Source organism: Panthera pardus, unplaced genomic scaffold (genome assembly GCF_024362965.1).
Source record: "Panthera pardus isolate Hobbes unplaced genomic scaffold, ASM2436296v1 HiC_scaffold_16, whole genome shotgun sequence".
In the NCBI taxonomy this organism is placed as follows: Eukaryota; Metazoa; Chordata; class Mammalia; order Carnivora; family Felidae; genus Panthera; species Panthera pardus.
This window is the reverse complement of record NW_026526721.1, coordinates 47,061,610-47,076,835: the sequence shown is the minus strand read 5'-3', so window position 1 is coordinate 47,076,835 and position 15,226 is coordinate 47,061,610. Positions and strand designations below refer to the sequence as shown.

General features: G+C 36.7%; 1 protein-coding gene across 3 annotated transcripts in view; it reads right to left on the bottom strand.

Moving 5' to 3' along the window:
* The window catches only part of COL8A1 (collagen type VIII alpha 1 chain), a 151,904-nt gene that overhangs the window by 110,078 nt on the left and 26,600 nt on the right, over positions 1 to 15,226 (bottom strand). The window lies entirely within an intron of this gene.

Below are 15,226 nucleotides of genomic sequence, written 5' to 3'. Positions count from 1 at the left end.
CTTGGAGATCTTCACAGTTCTTAGTCTTGGGAAAGTAAGTTATTTCTCTGGCTTCTGGCTTTAGTATACAGCCCTCTCCCCAGGGTCCTCTGGTTCTTACTTTGTGGACCCTTTTATGAACTTACACTCTCTGAAATCTATTAAATAAACCAATATGAAGTGAAATAAGTGATTAGCTACTTAATTGTTCTCTTGCTTCATTTTCATATATTGTAAAAAGGCTTATACTAAATGCTAAATATGTATCACTAAAATTATATGGTATTGTGGTAAATTCTACAAAAAGCTCAATGCAGGTCTTTGGTAAAAAAAACGTAACCCTTCATTCTACTATTGTTTTAAAGATGCAACATGTTCTTTAAATTCATTTTGCCTTTTCTGGGAATTTGTAGGATCAATTTAGGGCTACATGGTTAGTTCCAATAAAGCGAGGTTGTGAAGTTTTTAAAAGTAGCTACCTTTTGGAGATTTCCGTTCCAGCATTTGATAAAGAAGGATATTAGGGTGTTTATTAGAGGCAAAATTCTTTTATGTAATATTGAAAACAAAAAAGACAAAAATAAAAACACTTGTATTGTTGTAAAGGTTGCTAAGTCCCCAGTTGAGTACCTCACGTGGGTAAGGTAGACTGACTATTAGAGCCATGTTTTTTTTTAATCACAGAAAACTGCCATGGTAGATGAATTAGCACTCTTACTAAGAACCTATTCAATTTATTACCATACTGCCGACTTAAATAAGCAAAATCAACATGACGTGGCCATAGGTTTTTCATATCCAGAGGTAAATTCTCCATGTTTGAATTGAAAGTAAAATCTTTTATTCCAGGTGGGAAGCCATCAGAAGAATTAGAAATAGAAAACCAATGTAGGGGAATTTTTAAGAAGACTCAAATTCTACAACACAGAGGAAAGGGGAGAAAAATGTAATATTGGCATAAGGTGTGGTGTAGAACATGTAGGGAAGGGTTAGCTTCATATCCTTTCTTCACACTGATACGTTTGTATTTGGAAAAGCTTTAAGTTCATGAGGAAACTGAGAAAGAAAGATTAGCAAGGATGGAAATAACGGCAGAGTAACTTTTATTAGAGTGTGATTAAATTAATATTACTTCATGGCTATGCTCTATGTGTAAAATAAAATCCAAAATAAAAGACTGAAAGGTGTGGCATTTGGAAGATATTCATGTTTTGAACACACCAGGAATATGCAAATTCTTATTCTTTCCTCTCAGCGCTTTGGATGATAGTACGACTGTGTTAAACAGTATCCCTTTCCATCAGCTTTTGATGCATTCTCTGCATTATTCACATTTGTCTTCTCACTGCCTGAGCTTTCACTTTAGTTGATTGACATTTTCCCTTAGAGTCTTTGTTATATTAAAAATAAATTTACTTTTTTCCTCAGAGTGAGGCATTAAACTGGTACATGCACATTTTTTTTTAGACGATGGTAAAACTTGCAAATTGCTCAGAAATATTTTCTTCATGAAGAGCATAATTCAGTTGCACGTGTTACTGGAGAAAGTGGGGAGTGAAGTGTTGCCTTTTATTCTCCCCTTCCAGCTGTAGTTACACCAACAAATAGGATGACGATCCAGTCCAAGAATATTTCCATTTCTTTTAAGAGTGAGACCTTGAGGTCACTTGAATTCTTGTACTGCCTCCCCTTCCCAGAGCCTTTTAAAATTTTGGCAGCTTTTTGCAATTAGGTAATGGAAGCACAATTCCCGTTCAGAAAATTATTCTGCAAGGTGCCAAACTCAGACATTATAAAGCAAACATACAACTCTACCTTAAGAAATGATTCTATCATAAAATAATACTGACAATTTGCAAATAGCAACAGGAAATGGGTTCTTGAGGTTTGACAATTCTCCATTTCAGTAGGAAAAAGATGGGCAACTGGTTTGAACCAAATGACAAACTCTTATTAAAGAATAGCAACTTCTCATGAAATAAGGCTTTGTGTCTCCTGGTCGCAGCATTTAGGCTCAAATGCTTGTAAATAATCCAGCAATCTTCTGACCCTCTTACTTTAGGAAGGGAAGCCGAGAGATACATTGGATCTGAATCCTGACTCTACTTAGTAGTTGGACGGCATTGGGCAGTTTGTACAACCTCTCTGAAGCCCCATTTCTCCAGATACAAAATGAGAATAATGACCCCTGTTTTCTAGGATTGTTTTTAGGGTTATAGACAATAGATGTAAAATGTCTAGTACAGTTCCAGACACCATGGAGGCTCTCGATACCCAGTGATTCAACTCGAGAAGAGAGTTCTTAAAAATTCACACTCTGCGTGTGGTCCCTGTGGTGTGGCTGGCTTGCACCATCTGCTACTGAAAGGCCTGCGTGAATGCAGGAGCACCGTAGGATTTCAGATCTGATGTCACTGAGGTGCAGTCCCAGGACCCCAACCTAGTTGACTTTCCTGAAGAGTTTACTTCATCAATTCACTTAAAAAAAATTAGCTCATTTCAGATTAAGCCCCCAAACCTGCTTTCATGAAACGTTTGAGTTTTCAGCCTGTTTTGGTCTGATAGAGACCATGTTAGAGTCTCTCCTCGCCCACATACACAGTACTTTTGCTTGGCTGAGGGCATTCACTGATGTGAAAATAATCTTTGCAACATGACAATATTGGGTTAAATATTTGGGTTCTTTTAATGTGAGCCTGTTTGAGGCCCAGTCCGAGTAACTGGAAAGAATCATTCGATTGGAAGGATTCCCGAGGGTTCATTTGGAATTACTGAGTCACTGAAGCTCAGGCTGGAAGAAATCATGTAGTCCTATCCACCTGCTTCCTGGCAGGACCACCCACTCCTTTCACAAACTAGAATTTATCCTGTCCCCCCAAGTGCTGCTGCTGAGAAGGAACTTCTGGAAGTTTCAAACACTCATGAAAGATACGTACATATTGTTCCTAGTTACAGCTCTTCCTACGTCAAAATAAAGCAAAAACTGAATGGTCTACTTGTCTTAGTATGTGAAGTAAGTTTCAATTTGTATTTTCTCTCTTGTGATTTTATTCTAATTTTTCCAACCAGGAACCTCTATCTATCTATCTACCTATCTATCCACCTACCCATCCACCCGCATACCTAACCTACCTACCTATTCATTCATTCAACAAATTATGAGTGTCCACGATGCACCAGGCCTAGGGCTTGGTATGATTTTGGCAAATACAGAAAGGAGAAAAGGATACACGTTGTCTTCTAATCCAGAGTTTCATGGGGGGAAAGATATGTAAAAGAATAACTTAAATATGATAAACATTATAATAGAGGTATGAAAAAATTCTGAGAGTACAAAGGAGAAAGGAAGTAACAAACTTGCTGGTGCTTTTCTCTCTGGATTTTTTCTGGAAAAAGCATCTTTCATTCAGAAGATAACAATTCTTTATTCTCCTTTATGTACTTAGAAGCATATATCACAACCCTTAAAGTCAGAAAGTTCTTCCTTCTGTAACACAAGTCCCTTGTGCAGGAGGGAAAGTGGGAAGGGAACTCACGCTGACTGAGTGGTAAGCACAGAAATGTTGTGAGATAGGTATTATTTTTCTCATCTTCCAGATTTTATTCACCATTGAATTTCTGATGTAAGGAGGTACTCAGTGAATAGTGCTGAATGGGTGAAAGAGGAAACTGAACATCAGAGAGGTTAAGTGACACATCTGAGGTCACAAAGCTAGTAAATTCTCATATATTCTGTGGTCTTTACACAACTCTAAGCCACTAAAGCCTTTTCCAATGCTTTTGGAATTGGTGGAGATGAACATCAGATTATATTTCTTTGTATAAAAGGTCCTCCTACACTTGGTCAAATCCAGTAGCTTCCTTGTGTTATTCCCTATAAAACTGCAATTAATTAGTTGACAGTCAATCCATTGCAGAGAGGCCTTAGAGCCTAACGATGAAGAGAACTGGCTCTGGGTTCAAATCCAGGCTCCTCTGCTTGCTAGCTACCAAAGCAAAAATGAAAACAAAAACAAACCCTGTAGTCTTCTCATCAATAAAGTGACAATAATAATAACACTTCTCTCATGGGGCTGTTCTGCTGATAAAAATAGGTAGCACATGCAATGTCCTTGGTGTAGAGTCTGAATATAGAAGCCCTGAACACACATGGGCTAATATTCGATTGTAGCTGTCCCAAGTCTCAAGATATCCTTGAGGGTGGCGAAACTCTCCCTCAGTGACTTGTTTCAGAGACCTAACCAGGAAATTCTTTGGGTCTAACTCAAAGTGCCGCCTTCTGCTATAATTGCAAGCAGTTTCCTCAGGTTCTAGTCTCTGAGGAAATATGGAGCAGCTGGTCCTTCATATTCTTGATGGCTTTTACTAAGCCAGCCACACTTCAGAGTTTTTGTTTCTGAACTAAATTACTCCCAAGTCAGAAACTCTTTCTACATAAACCTTTTTTTCCCTCCCTCTAATCTTCCAGTCTCCATTGGACCCTTAAGGAACATGGCCGTTGGGTGTGAAAATTTTGCAGATGGAAAATGCAGAGATTTTTCTTAGAAAATGGAGTCTACAATTGCTGACCTAGTGTTACTGGAAAATCTCAGCCAGGGGTAGGCGAAGTAACAGTTGCTAATGAAGTAACTCAGAGATGGAAACTTCTCTGAATATTAAAAGTACACTCAATCCATATTTATGTATCTTTTGGCCACAGTAATTCATCTTGTAAATGTGTTGGCCTATTTTTCTCATTATCCCAAATAGAGACTGTGACTTGGTCACTGCCATGCCAGAAACAGATTGAACCTTTTCTGCAAGCAGAAACCAATTTGCAAAAAGAATAGAAGAATTCTGGAAAGACTTACGAAGACAATTTATCTCCTCTTTCTCATTTGACGGACAGTCAAGCAAGGCTTAGAGAGGTTAAGTAACTTCCTCCAGATCATACACCAAGTTCGCGACAGTGAAATATTCTGACTTCCCTTAAGGATATTTATTTGATATCAAGAACTGCTTTTCATGTTGTTGATTTGAATAAATTAATAGGCTATTATTGACATATGAAATGAAATTGCCTAACAATAAAATGAAACTATGTTATAAAAAGACAAGGGGAGACTTTCCATAAAATATTGAACAGATGTAATATCCCCATTTTCTGGGGACTAGAAAGAGCAGATAGTTATAAAATCCTGCAGAGAGAACATAGGCAGGAAGGTTGCTCGCTCCTTCTCCTTTTCTTTGCTATTATAAAATGTCACTTCCCATGTGTCCAGCTTCCATCTGGATTGAACATGGAAAAGGGCAGTCAGTAGTAATATTATTTAATATTCTTAAACTGATTTCCCTTGGCTTTTACAATTACCTAATGACTGTTTTCAAGCACGTCTTGGACTTAGAAGATTGCAACCTTGGCTCAGAAAAGAGCAGTCTTATTCCTCAGGCTATTTTCTTAAGCTCTGAAAGCTTTAGTGAAATAATGCATTGTTATGTCACATATGGTGCTCATCTCAGAATACTGCTGTAAGCTGCTGAGTTCTATATCTGTAGTATGTATCCATATGCTGGTAGAGTGAGTATGTATGTGTGTCAACATTTATATGGAGAATGATCTTCTGTGCTTTTCATCTCTCAATATTTGGGACATTTTTATTTGTAGTGGGAGAAAGAAAATCCAAACATGTCTTTCAGTATAGGAGAATCAAACATGAATCCTGAGGAGTAGGTTTATGAATAAATTATTTTGTATTTCCTAATGTGAAAAATACCATCCAATAAATTTTTGTTGGTATACTGTTATTTTTCTAAATGACCTTTCAACAACATTATACGTACTAGTAACTATTTTGATGGAGAATTTGAATAATTCTGCCACAGATTTTGTTTTTTTAATCACACATAGGGAGGAGTGAAGTTTGGAATGGCAATATAATTACCAAAAACACCCCACAACAACAATAGAAAAACGATGATCTAGTTTACTATTTGGGAGAACTTCTGGATGCCCAAAGTATTTACTTTCCTGGTTTCAAATTTTATCTTCTAGATGAGCATAGTCCTATCAACATATCCTCTAGTGCAAAGGTGTAAAATGCTTTAGCTTCCATATTCACTATTGTCTCCCTTTTCCATGGAATGAATAAGTCATGGGAATAAAAGGTGCAGCACAGGGAATATAGTCAATGATATTGTAATAGCTTTACATGGTGACAGATGATGGCTACGCTTGTGGTGAGCATAGCATAATGTATAGAGATCTTGAATCTCTATGTTGTGTATCTGAAACTAATGTATCATTGTGCATCAACTATACTCAAACAACAACAACAACAACAACAGCAACAACAACACTATTAAGAAGCTACTTTTCAGGAAAAAAGCCTCCTCAAGGCCAATGAGGAAAATTTCATCCCAGCCGCTTATATTCCATGGTGTTATTGAGTCCAAGTTAGCAAGGCCAAACAATGATTGAGAAACAAACCAGCACTTGTTTGAGAATTATCACTGGCCAGTGACTCAGTCCCCAACATTTCAGACTGGTTGTTTTGGGAATTGTATGGCCTCAAGCACTGAAAGGCAAACTTGTTCACCCACATGTTGAGGGGCCAGAAAGCAAGGAAGATGGTAATTTGTTCCTCTGTATAAATATGTTCCACCCACTCCTAGCCACAAGTGGGAGTGAAGGATGGGGCTTTTGGCTTAAAGGGTGGAGTCACATTTGTCCCCCTCATTTCCTTGTAGGGATGTTGGGGAGACCAGTGAGATCATGTCTATGAAGTGGATTGATTGGAATGTGCTCATGTGGTCCAATGTAAATTATGCCAGCAAGATTTTTTTTTTTAATTTCCCCTTTATTTTCTCACAAGTCACAAACCATTGGCAACCTGTGCAGATTGTCCCATGTCCTTAGGTTCAAATCTCTCTGCCAACACACTCGTGGTAATTCATTTATGGTCTGTGTGTAAATAGCCAAACCCTAGCTCTTTGTCTTTCAGAACCTTCCCATAGACAGCTGGAGCTGTTCTGAGTGCGGAACTGTATGGAAAAGTACAGAGGGGCCCAGTGTCTAGCATATTCATCCTAAAGTCACATAATATTTGGGTACTCTACAGCTTGCCTGGGATGGTATTCAGAAGTTCTCTATTAGCTCAACATAGTACTGGAAGTCTTAGCCTCAGTAATCAGACAACAAAAAGAAATAAAAAGCATCCAAATTGGCAAGAAAGAAGTCAAACTTCTGCTCTTCGCAGATCACACGATACTCTACGCGGAAAACCTGAAAGACTCCACCAAAAAACTGCTAGAACTGATACATGAATTCAGCAAACTCGCAGGATATAAAATCAATGTATAGAAATCAGTTGTATTTCTATACACCAATAATGAAACAGCAGACAGAGAAAGCAAGGAATTGATCCTATTTACAATTGCACCAACACCATAAAATACCTAGGAATAAACCTAACCAAAGAGGTATAAGATCTGTATGCTGAAAACTATAAAAAGCTTATGAAAGAAATTGAAAAAGACACAAAGAAATGGAAAAACATTCCAAGCTCATGGATTGGAAGAACAAACATTGTTAAAATGTCTGTACTACCCAAAGCAATCTACACATTCAATGCAATTCCTATGAAAATAACACTAACATTCCTCACAGAGATAGAAAAAAATTTAAATTTGTATGGAACCAGAAAAGACCTTGAATAGCCAAAGTAATAGATCAGTGACATGGACCACTTTCTTACACCATACACAAAAATACACTCAAAATGGATGAAAGACCTAAATGTAAGACAGGAAACCATCAAAATCCTAGAGGAGAAAACAGGCAACAACCTCTTAGACCTCCGCTGCAGCAACTTCTTACTAGACATGTCTCCAGAGGCAAGGGAAACACAAGCAAAAATGAACCATTCGGACCTCATCAAAATAAAAAGCTTCTGCACAGTGAAGGAAACAATCAGCAAAACTAAAAGGCAACCCATGGAGAGGGAGAAGATATTTGCAAATGACATATCAGATAAAGCGTTAGTATCCAAAATCTGTAAAGAACTTGTCAAACTCAACATCCAAAAAAACAAATAATCCAGTGGAGAAATAAATTGGCAGAGGACATGAACAGACACTTTTCCAAAGAAGACATCCAGATGACTAACAGACACATGAAAAGATGCTCAATATCACTCATCATCATCAGGGAAATACAAATCAAAACCACAATGAGATACCACCTCGCACCTGTCAGAATGGCTAAAATTAACAACTCAGCCAACAACAGATGTTGGCAAGCATGTGCAGAAAGGGGAACCCTTTTGCACGGTTGGTGCACAATGTGAAATGGTGCAGCCACTCTGGAAAACAGTATGGAGGTTCCTCAAAAAATTAGAAATAGTCCTACCCTATGAACAAGCAATTGCACTACTAGGTATTTATTAGTTCAAAATTGCTTTTAGACACCTTGTATACTTTCATGAGATATACTATAAGATGTCCTATATGAAGAAGCTATCTGAGTAAATGGAGGATTATACTTCTAAGTGATCCACAGTGACCTGTGACTGTCATGTATTAATTCAGTCCTTTTTGGTACTCTCCCTGTAAGACATGAAGCCAATTTAAAACCAGTGGCTTCCATGAAAAGTTTCCTGAAGCACATTTCTATTTTCTGCTGTCATTAGGGAATGCTGGTGAATTTCTAAATAATTGTGATATCTTGTTTTTAAGAAATATAGCAGATAACAAAATGGAGGAGAAGGAGGAAAGATTTGGGTATGGGTTTTAGAAAATAATTATTAAAAATTGGTTATGTTTACATGAATTTTGGATTTTGAAGCACAATCCGATCACATTATTGTTACTCTTAGAATAGTCATTTCTTGATGCTTACTCCTTAAATTCCTTTGCACATAGCTGCTAAACTGATGTTTCCAATGCTATTGTAATGGTATCTTTTAAAAGGTTTTATTTTCTATTTGTTTCATGTTTATAGTATACAGAAGCGAATTGCTTTTTGAATATGATACCTTGCATCCAATGGGTTTGATAAATGCACCTCTTCATTCCAATAATAACTAATGAAAATAGTATCTTTTTACTTGGCAATTATTATACCTTTTAGTCCTATTTCTTGATGTATTGTACTGACTAGGACCCCTAATATAATTTATTTATTTATTTTTAAATGTTTTCTTTATTTTTGAGAGAGAGAGAACAAGCTGGGGAGGGGCAGAGAGAGAGAGGGACAGAAGACCTGAAGCAGGCCCTGTGCTGACAGCAGTGAGCCCCAGGCGGGGCTCAAACTCACATACAGTGAGATCATGACCTGAGCTGAAGTTGGAGGCTCTACTGACTGAGCCACCCAGGCATCCCTCCAATATAATTTGAACAAAAGATGGTGAGAGTAGGCATTCTTGTTTTGTCCCAAAAGCCACAAGTAAGGTTAATATTTGTAGAACTTTTTGCTAAGTATGCTCTCAGCTTAAGATAGTTTGCTGGGCACTTTTATCATCAATGGGTGTTGAATTTTACCAAATGCTTTTTTCTAAATTTATTGAATTTATTATGTAGCTTTCTTCTTTTTAATGGTAATGTGGTAAATTACATTGATTGGTTTCTGAATCATAAACCACCTTGCTTTTCTGAAATAAAGCCAATTAGGTCAGGCTAATATTGTTTATAATTTCTGTACCTATGTGTCTGCTATTTTTCTTTTTTGTAACATCCCTTTCAAGTTTTGGCATCAAGATTATGCTGGGCTGATAAATAATACAGAAGTGTCTCTTATTCTTTTTTCCTATCCCTGGAAGTGTTTGTTTTAGATTGGAGTTATTTATTCTTTAAGTTCTGTGGTAATTTATAGGTGAACTACCTGGATGTAGTTTTCTTTGTGGAAAGGTTATAAAAATAGGTCCAATTTCTTTAATGATATTGACCCGTTCAGTTTTCCTGTCTTTTTCTGTGTCTGTTTGGCAACACTTTCATATAAGTTGTCATATTTACTGGCATAAAGTGTTTTGTAATATCTTCTAATGATCTTTTTAATGTCAGCTGATAGTTTACAATGCTATTATTCTTACAACCAGTAGTAATGCCAAAAATGATTCTTCATTCTTTGAAGCTTGCCAACCCATTTCATATTGATTATCACATTTATTTATGTCATTAGATGAGACGAAATAACACTGATGTGAATCACACATTCTTTTTATCTCTGTGATTTCAAATATTTCCACTAATGGAAGTATTTCTTTAGCCACAGGGGGAGTCAAAAACTAGTTATGTTTGTGTTTGGAGGCTTGGGTGAACTGAGGTACACCACCAATATCTCATTAATGTTTAAAATATTACCTTCCAGCTGCCTTTTGTTCTTGAGATTATTCCAAGGGTGAGTTGTTAAATGTATGAACACCCTGGATGAAGAATGTGATGTTCAGTGAAGATGATAGGCAATGTTATTAACTAAAATACTTCTGGTGTCAGATATTTCAACATCAAACAGCATAACTTAGTAATTCTGTCACAGAATTCAGCATCTTTAGCTTTATTAGTAACCCATGGGTAACTTGGACAAATAACCTAACTACCTTATGGTACTTTTTCCCAGTATTTGATGGGGAGTTAATATAATTTTCCCTTTGTGCATCTCTGGTGCTCATGGCAAATAATGGAATATTGTATGTAGTACCTTCTGTTCTTGGGGTCATCCAGAAAGAAGGTCCTAATCCATGAAATTGTTAGAGGCACTCTTGATTTTTTTTCCCCCACTCTGGGTCAAAAACAAAGCAGGAAAGATCATTATAGAAAGAGATTTCAGGGGGAGCTTCAGAACCTCAGTGTACCATAGTTCTGGCTCTTTCTGCTACATCTGCAAGGCATTCAGTCCAGCCCTCTCGTGAAGTGTCATGGGGCTGTCTGAGAAACTGATAGTGGAAAGTACATATTCCCCCAGACTACAGAGGGAATGATAGGTAGAAAGAACAACCAAACAAGAGGACATTCCTCTAATTACTACTAGACTGCCCTAAGAAGACAGTGAATTTTGAGCTTGAGAGGACTTGCAGAGGTCACTGAATCTTGTGCCCTAGTATTCCCCTAAAGAAAACTGAGTGCCCAAAGTTTAAGCAACACCTTTAGTTGAGAAACTAATGTTATTGGTATGCCATTCTTTAAGGAAAATCAGATTCCAAAATTCTAGACATGAAAACAGATAAACTAGGGTCATTATTACTTTACAAAGGGATTTCATTATTCAGTCCTCCAGTATTTATTAAGCAGCACATTCTTAATGCATTTAAGAATTGATTTAACTTACATTTTATTTTCATGCAGTTTTAGCAACACATTTTTTAAGGAAAGCAAGGTGTGCCGATATTCTTTCTGTGATTGGCTACTGAGAGCTCAGTCATATACTTGGGTGTTTACCAGGGCACACATGACTGGGACAATTTATGGCATTTTCCCTGATGGTGAGGTATGTGAATGTTGTTGCTTTTATTGAACAAAATGTGGAGCCTGAGCTGTACAGAGAGGGTGGGCCATGAGCTGAAGCTTTCATGTCTGAGGCAGTGGCAGGATATTGCTTTCCTTCTTGTCAGCCACACCTTCCAGACTTTTCTTTTTAAATGGATACAATACATTTTATCACAAAGGTATATTAAAAATAGAACAGAGTTGGGTGGAGTAGCAATACCACAGTCCAAAACCTTCACCTCCGAGTTGCCAGGGTGGAGTGAGCAAGGCACTCCTTGCCAAACATGTTTATCTTGGCCCACAGGACCAGCAGGGGTGGGGGTGAGGGCCCTCTCGGGCCACAGAGCTGAAGGGTTCTTCTGTTGCCTCAACTCCCTCCATTCCCAAGAGATTTCCTGTAAACAGTCCCAACAAAGGGTTTTGATTGAAAAAAATAAGGCTTATTTGGATTCATTACTTTTAGGATGTCCATTCATGAAAAACGCAAGAGATCATGAAAACTGATAGCACAAGATTATTTCTATATGCTTCAAAATATTGTGCCCTGAGATTTTTCCATAAAAGCATGAAATCATTAGGCTAGGTTATGGCTAGGAACGCTTTGTTAGAGATGCCTGTGTAAAATTCTCATGGAAAATTTAAATATAATAATAATAACATATATTAAGGGCTCTTCTAAGTGCTTTATATGTATTAATTCATTCAGTCCTTATGACAGCCCTGTGTGGTAGGCACCATTGTCAGCAGCAGCATCCCTATTGTTCAGATGTAGAAACTGAGGTACATCGAGGGTAAAAAACTTGCCTGTGGTAACATGATTCATAGTAAGTGGTGAAGTCTGATTTGAAACTCAGGCAGTCTGACTCCAGAACTGGGAATCTTAGCATATATGTTCTGCTACTTCTTTAAAAATGGCATATAAAATGAGGTTTGAAAAAATACCCCCAAATCAACAATTACCTCAAAATCAGAGTGAAACAAAGGTGGGAAAATAAAATAATAATAAAAAAAACAGGAAAAAAAATTTCTTTCCAAATATTGTTCGTCAAGATTTACTTTCACATATTTATGTTAAGAACTAATAATAGGGAAATTGATCAATATAGTGAATGAAAAACATATTAGTCACATGAAAGGCAAGAACTGTTTTAATATATAAGGATCTATCAAATGATTTAGACAAATTCGTGGGTGGTAGTTTCACAATGGCTTTTGAAAGGAAGAAAGATGTCCCTAATATCTGAGTCTGAAAACTCACTCAGATTCCTTTTTAGTAGAAAATGTAAAGATTTTAACTCTTAATCAAGGAGGGCAACCAAGCCCTTCTCTCTCATACTTGTCTGCCAAAGTGATACTAAACTATGTGTTGCCCATTTACTAATTACATGTAGTAATGTAGACTTATGATTTTGTACCATTTTTCACAACAAAGTGTTTCTTAAATGTTAAAAAATTTCACAAACAATGGAAGAGTCAAGAGAAAGTTTGATATTTCAAAGAAGTAAGTCTATGTCTTACTCACAAAGCATTACTTCAATAAGGCATTGAACAAAATCCTATAAAAATCCCCAGATTTACTTTTTCAGCTATAATATTGATTTCTGGAAAGGTTGGTTGGATAAGTAGAAGTAAGAAATGTATCTTCTAAGTTGAAATTCATAGTAATGCCAGCTATAAAATAGATTTAAAAATATTAGCTACATAGATGAGTTCAAATGCCAGAAAGGGAAATCTCTGAGTAGCAGGAAATGGAGAGAACTTAAGTCATTGTAATGAGCAGTGGCTGATGCCAAGAAGGTTAAAGGTAGTAGAATGGATATAGGCCTTAGAAGCTAATATCTAAAGCTCTTTGTGCAATGGATAAATATATCCGGAATAGTTTGTCCAATTCATGAAGGGAACTAGGAAACTCTGCTCCAGAGACAGGCCTGGTATGGGGATGTGGCATGGAAACATCATCTGCTCTGAGTCATGGGTGGAGAGATTTGTGGAAACTGAAAGTACAATCTACACTTGCTGTGAGACCTGAATTTGAATAACCCAAGTAGTGTAGAAACAAAACTTCAGAGTTTAAGGTAAAGCTGGAGTAAAACTGGTGAAACTTGTAGAGCTACAGCAGAGGAAATGCAATGCTATTCCTAGAGGAAGCTCCACACATCAGGGTGTAATCAGTATGGAGGTGAGAGGCAGTTTTCTCTGAGGTTGAGCTTGCAGTTGGAAATTACAAAGCACAAGCAGGAACTTACTGATTAAGAGAGAGTTAGTTGATGCAACTAATGCAAGAATTTTATTAGATAAATTAAATTCTTGATGGTATAACTATCTAAAAGAGGCTTAAAATAAGTGTAAAAATAAGTGTATTAGGAGTGATAAAATCATAAAGAAAAAGAAAATGATAAACATAAAACTCAGGATCACAGTTACTTTTGGGAAGAAGAGAGAGGGAAGAGACCAAAGAGGCACACAGCATGGATTTGGCTCCAAATCTTACCAGGGCAGTGTTACGTGCACTGGTAACAGTCCATGTTAAAACTAGATATAAAACTAATATAGGAATGTTCATGGTATTGTTATTCTTTAAACCTTACACATGTTATAGCTTTTTAAAGTATATTTAGTACCCAATAAAAAAATAATAAAATTAAAGCCTTAAAAAACACAGGTAATATTGTAAATGATGAATGCACAGCAGCAGAAACATTAGAAGTAACATTTTAAAACAAAAAAAGCACATATACTACATAAAAAAATGACTAATGATAAAAGATTGAATAAATTCATGGGAAAAATGAAGGGCATGTTGAACAAAAGGACAGATTTTTAAAAAAAGAATCAAATACTAATTATAGAAAAGACATGTTCATTAAAAATGAATATATGTTATTAAAATAAGACCCCAAGAGATGAGTTAAATAAAGCACTGGATAAACTGAAGGCATGAGGAAAGCACTAAAAAATGCAATCTGAAGACATAAAGAGAGGGAAAATAGAAGTTAAGAAAGCATAGAAGTCAGGGATGAGTAGTTTCCATACACATTTAATGGAAGTACCAAAATCTGCCTTATGAATCAAAGTAATGGTTATTTTTACATGAAACAAATGATGTCGTCTAGGAAATTTAGATACTGACATAGTGAAGAGGTTTTCAATAGCTTTGAAAATGCAGAAGTTACTAATTAAATTTTACTGCTCTGAGCTGTGGAGACTCCCTGTGGATTTGTTAGTTTTGTGTTGGGATATCCAGAGCCTTCTAGGTTTTACCATTTCTAGATTACTTGTGTCTTTTCTCTGTTAAAAGTTGTAAGGCTCTAAAGTGGGTAAGTTCCATATAATTCAATTGGTGTGTTCTATAGATAATCAACAGAATAACTAAGTTCCCAAAGTCCTGCTTCTTTCTTTTGTAGCAGGTTTAGGAGAGACAGTCTAGATAATCGAATACTTAGTTATTTCAAACTTGGGTGTACATAATTAAGAGCTTTAAGTTTTCTACTTTGGAACATCCTCTCATCAATGAAATTTTAAAATGTTTATGTTCCTTAAATCATCTGAAGAATTGTCTTTTCTTTTTTTATTAAAAATTATAAAAAATGTTTATTCATTTTTGAGAGAGACAAGGTGTGAGTGGGGGTGGGGGAGGGTGCAGAGAGAGAGGGAGACACAGAATCAGAAGCAGGCTCCAGGCTATGAGTTGTCAGGACAGACCCTGACAAGGTGAGTCTCGAACCCACGGACTGGGAGATCATGACCTGAGCTGAAGTCAGACACTTAACAGACTCAGCCACCCAGGAGC